General features: G+C 34.2%; 1 long non-coding RNA gene across 1 annotated transcript; it reads left to right on the top strand.

The window, feature by feature from the left end:
- Positions 1-2,517: 2,517 nt before the first annotated feature.
- LOC120276511 lies at positions 2,518-5,757 on the top strand. The gene is made up of 3 exons (XR_005541260.1): positions 2,518-3,884; positions 4,816-4,867; positions 5,417-5,757. It is a non-coding gene; the product is annotated as an uncharacterized LOC120276511 (long non-coding RNA).
- The last annotated feature ends 243 nt before the right edge of the window (positions 5,758-6,000 follow it).

A 6,000-nucleotide genomic window follows, 5' to 3' on the forward strand; every position in this document is an offset into this window, starting at 1 on the left:
TATTTTTTTTAATATTTTACATTTTATTTAATAATTATGTGTTTCTACCTAAGTTGAGAGATATTTTTATTAATATTAATTTTTTTTACATAAAGATAAAAAAACAAAAAAAAAAGACTTTTGGGAACACCCAAATTTGACAGGGCAATCTACTTGGACAGATTTTTAGAACATTTCTAGTGTTTATTATATATTTTTAAATTATTGCAAATTTTTTTAAAAAAAGAAGAACTTGTATTAAATAAAGAACTTATACACCATTGCAAAATATAATATTAAAATTGGATGAATAATTTTTAAATCTTTTTTTTATATTCCTCAACCTATGAACAGTTTATTAGTAATTATTTTTTTATACAAAATCCCCAAAGAAAGAAAATTCATTAAAAAAAAATTTGCATGGCAAGGCGCAAAATTGAATCTCTGTACACCGAAGCATTGTTTTGGACCCAAGTACTATTTTGTTGAGTTCATATGGGTCCTCTATATAAAGTAGTATGTCGTTCCCTTCTAAAAGTTTTTCAAGTCACCTATGGTGCACCCAGAAAGACATTAATTCACCGTAGTTGGTGCACCTTCATATTTGTTTTTTCCTTAACATCCTTTGTTGCTTTCGTAAAAAAAAAAATTTAAAAAGAAAATCCTCTTCTTAAAATTCATGTTTCTTAAATTCCTTGATTCCACCGAAAAAAAACTCTTATTGATTATAAATTTGACAAAAAATGCATGTTACAAATAATCACAAAAATATCAGATTTAATTTTTAGATAGAACTTTTATCTGAAGTTGATTTAATAAATATTAAGTTATTAATTAAATGAAGTTGATATTTGAAGTAAATCAAGTTCCTATTTGAATTAGACATGGGCATGGACCAGTTAACCGGGCCCACCGGGCCCGACCCGGTGGGTCCGGGTCGGTCTTTGACCGGCCCGTGCAACAGTACTAACCCGCCGGGCCGGGTTGACCCGGACCCGGCCCGGTAGTTCCTCAAACCCGCCGGGTTCGGGCCCAACCCGCCAGGCCTGGCGGTTTTTTTAATTTTATTAATTATTATATTAAAATATTAAAAATTCAAAATAATTGAACTTGGGCCACTTCATAAAGTTTCCCACCTCCTAACCATCCTTTCAGCAATGTTTTTCTATTATGGTTGTTAAAACAAATTAAATTATATTTTATATTAAGTTTTTTAAATAATTTTTAAAAATAAAATTCTTATGAATTAGATAAAGTCAAGACAACTTAAAAAATTTGAAAATAATTTTGAGTAAAAAAATATTTCATTAAATTCATTTATCTATCTAATTAAACTGTATGTACAATTTTTTAATGTGATAAATATTAGTTCTTTAATTTTTTATTAGAGTTGTCACACACTTATTTATCTATATATCTATTAAGATCTATCTAAGTTTTACTTTTGGTCTTGAATTCTAAGGAGTTATTTTTTATACTTATTTATGTTTGTCGATAAAAAAAATAATAAACCTCTTGTCTAATGTACGGAGTGGTGAGGGTTCTAATATTCGTTGAAGAAAATAATTCAAGAGTGATGTTGCACCCCTCATTGACATGCCATAAAAACATATGCTCGTCGCTCTTTTTTTTTTTAAAAAAAATAATACTAAAACACACTTTTAATTATTTATATAAATTTATATTTCGATGAAAATATTTAAGAATTTGTAAAGTCCAACACATGTTTACTTGTGTTAAATGTATGTTTATAAGCACAAAATACACATAAATGTGTTTTACAATTAATGATGTCTAACAATTATATAGGTATATATATAAATCTATAATGATGGTCAACTAATAAAACTTGGTGGAGTTGGTTTGTGCATCACTTAAAGTTAATAGAGGTCAAGGGTTCCAATCTGTGGAGAGGCAATTTTATTATGAAGTCTTTTTGAGGAAGAATAGCAACCCGGCGGGTTGACCCGTCGGTTTGCAGGTTTGGCTATGCCGGTTCCGGGCCGGGCCAAATGACGGCCCGTGCCCCCCTCTAATTTGAATATACCATTTTATTAATTTTTTCTTATTTTATATTTGACAGAGATATTATTGGAAAAAAAAAATTAAGATAAAAAGGGTATATTTTGGTGTTTTTAGAGGGATAAAAAGGGTATATTTTGGTGTTGGCGGCCCGCCAGGTCAAATGACCCGGTGGGTTTGGCCGTGCCAGTTCCGGGCATGGCTGGGCCAAATGACGGCCCGTGCCTCCCTCTAATTTGAATATACCATTTTATCAATTTTTTCTTATTTTATATTTGACAGAGATATTATTGAAAAAAAAATTTAAGATAAAAAGGGTATATTTTGGTGTTTTTAGAGGGATAAAAAGGGTATATTTTGGTGTTTTTAGAGAGAGGGGGAGGGGGGGTATATAGGAATTTCATTCAGAAGTTTTTTTGCATGTAGACCCCTGAGTTTTTTATTATTACATGTTACTCCATGAATACTGACAAAATAGCACAATGGCTAACAGAAAAACAAAAAGATGAGCAAAAACAAAAGATCCTTAAAAGTGGAAGTTGTGTGCTGCACGCAGAGCTCATCAAGCCAAAAAAGACGTTCCATGCCTCTGAAAAAAAAAGTGAAAGCTGAGGATTTGATCTCCCAAAATTGGCAAGAGTGTCAGCAATGGTGTTGAGGTCCCGCGATATGGTTTCAATTGCAATGTTTGGCAATAATTCTAGGTTTTTCTTCATTGACAGGAACTCATTATTGACATGCCAAGCAACACTAGCATTGTATTGTTTTAGCAGCTGAGCCACACCCAGGCAATCACAAAAAACTCGATCCGGTGGTGTCCATCCATTGTCAAAAGCAGGTCAGAAGGACAAAATTGATTGCAGCGATTTCAGTTTGGATTGGAGAGGAAGCATTTGAGCCCGTCGATCCTGCAGCCAGAATATAGTTTGTATTAGTGAGAATTAAGAACCCAAGACCTGCAACCAGAGAGCTAGAAGACCAAGAAGCTTCAGTAAATATGTGGATGGAATTTGAGTTTGCACAGAGGAGAGCCCGATCCCTAATAGAAGATTTACAGAACTCATAGCAGAGAGACCAAGCCCTGATGACAATCACACAGGGATTAACTGGCTCATTTCTAAAGACAGAGTTGCATCGTTGCTTCCAAATGAGCCAAGTAACGGTTGCAATAAGAGCCTTCGACAGAAGATCCATAATATCCACAAGCCAAGAGCCTGTGCAAAGTGAGATAAACCGAGATGAGTTCAGACCAAGCTTATTTAACAGATCAAGCCAGCAATGAATAATTTTGGAGCATTGCTAAATTATGTGCTCAGTGATTTCAGTCTCCAACCTACAAAGAGGGCAAGGATTATTCGGACCAATATTAAGATTATATAAATAGGCATTAGTGGGGAGTTTGCCATGAGCAATTTTCCAGAGGTGGACTTTGATGCGAGGCATGACAGGAAGTCTCCAAATTTCATGCCACCCCCTCCAGCAATCCTGCAGGTGATTCGTTTGATTGAGATGATTATAGACCGAAGAGGCAATAGTGGTGGTATTACAGTATTACAGTAAGGAAGGAATGATTATAGACAGAAGAGGCAATCGGCGACGTTGAGCTACCTGCGCAGCACGGGTAGCATCAACCGATGATTTTCCAGAATGCAGCATCGAGGACATAGAGACCTCGCTAGGATAAATGAACGAGAAGGGATTCGATCTTTAGCCGACTATGTGCGAGGATAATGGAGGAACTTGTTGAAGGAGTTCAAAAGGCGAGCTAGGTACCATTGCAAGGGGAGCACGAAGATGGCGTGCTATAAGGAGCTTGAGTGAATTGCTGGAGGAGAGGAGCATGAATGTTTTCCTCCATGGCTCTGCCCCTTTCTCCGGTAAAGGTTTGATTTTTACAACTCTTTTTTTATTGAAAATTCCATTGGTTTTCCATGTCTGATAGATTTTGTTAGTCTGATAAGAATTATGCAGGTTTGAAGTCATTGTGGATCCTGTTATTTGGTTTATGCTTAGATTGTTCATTATTATGGAGACTTGAGTTTATGTTGTCTACTATGGAAAATTGAATGAAATTATTAATGCCTAGATGTATGTGAGAGATCATGATCTGGTGTTGTTTACTGTGTAAAATTGAATGAAATTATCAATGCCTAGTAGTATGTGAGAGAGCATGATCTGTTGTTGTTTACTGTGTAAAATTGAATGAAATTATCAATGCTTAGATGTATGTGAGAGAGCATGATCTTCTAAAGCTAACACTGTGTACCTATATTTTAAATCCATTCCAAATTGTATTCTTTGCTGGAAATGGCTATTTGTAACCACTGCAGTGGTGAACTTGTTTTGACTCTTGATTCATCTTGCTCATGTTGGTTGGTATGTTTCATTTGTTTTATTTGCTTCTCAATTATGAAAATAGCTGTTTGCAGCCATTGCAGTTATGGTATTTTTTAGTTGACCCCAAATAGTTGGGACTAACGGCTTGTTGTTGTTGTTGCTGCTGCTTCTCTATCATATGAGGATCTTTATGTTTGTGATTTGTTTCTCAACACTTTACTGTCCATAACTTGATTGTGGAGGAATGTGGAGCCTTCCTGGAGGAAAAACTTGTCCTCGTTCATTTTGTCTTTTGAATTTAGATTATTAACTATTTGATGTGTTGTTTATTAGATGCTGTTGGTAGTCTAGTGAAAGTATTAAGCGATATTAGAATAATTTGTAATTATGAATTTATGATCTTACGAATATGTTATACCATTGCCTTTTTTAAAAGTCCAATTGTACAAATTCATAAGGGACCTTTTTCTTGTTCAGGCTTGGAAGAGGCTGACCTTCAGTACATATCAATAGAAGGTGCAGATATGTGGTTGGTAACATTATTTTGATCAGTATCTTTTTTGTGTGTTAAATTGTAGTTGTCTACTGTAAAGAAGTAGGATTTATGGTGATTTATGAAATTAAATTATTGTTTGTGATATTTCAATATTCTTTCATATTGCCATTGTGTTAAAAGTAGCCGTTTTCATATGTTCCTTGGTCTAACCTCTTCCTCCTTACCATGACAAATCACAAATGTGTAATGCCACACCTTGCTTAGCATATGTACAAATGAAAGTGTGCATCTTAAAGTTTCTTTGCAACTAACACTGACTTTAAGATCAATTAGATTTTTCTTTTTACAATAATCATGCCTTGTCTTTTCTGGGGACAAAAGTTGTGCGTGTCTGGTACATATTAGAATTTGCATTTTTGCCAGAATAACTTATTTATCATGTATGACCCTTCTCTAGGACCTTGTCTTTTGGACAAGCTTAATCTGTTACATTTAGAATGTCATACTGCAGTGTCATAAAGTTTCTATTGAGTTCTTGTTCACGTGCTACTGAATAAATGGAATCGACTTCATTTGCTGCAGTTGGACTACCTGAGAGGAACTAAGTGGCTTTGGAAGAGTGTTGATACTTGGGATTTTATATCAATGTGTGAAAATCAGTGACTGGTCTGTAACTGCTGGTAAATGCTTGTAAAAAAAGTAGAAATTTTCCTATGAAACTGTATATTTCATGATTTATTCTCAGGAATGTTCTGTCACCAAAAAGCTTCCTTATGCTCTATAATTATATGTGCTCAATGATTAAAAAAAGGGTGGAATTGCACTCAAGCTTGTTGTGAATCTTTGGGCCTCTATGCAAACAAATTTCAGTAGTGATCTTGAATTAGTGTTGTATCTCCTGTCATAGCAGAGTTGTTGGTCTATCTCATTACTGAAACTCTCTGTTGTTTTTAATTTATTTATTTATTTTAATGGGCAAAGTTCTTTGTTGTCATTTATGCCCATTTCTTGGAATTTTTTTTATACAATATGCTCTGTTTTGTTAAAGTATGTTAAAGTATATGAAAGAAGTTTTCGACAGCAGTTGGTCCAAATGACATGGGTTTTAGTCACTTAAATTTGTATTTTTGAGTTTCAATTTTTTATTTATAAAAAAACACTTGATA

The sequence above is a fragment of the Dioscorea cayenensis genome, chromosome 14 (genome assembly GCF_009730915.1).
Source record: "Dioscorea cayenensis subsp. rotundata cultivar TDr96_F1 chromosome 14, TDr96_F1_v2_PseudoChromosome.rev07_lg8_w22 25.fasta, whole genome shotgun sequence".
Taxonomy (NCBI): Eukaryota; Viridiplantae; Streptophyta; class Magnoliopsida; order Dioscoreales; family Dioscoreaceae; genus Dioscorea; species Dioscorea cayenensis.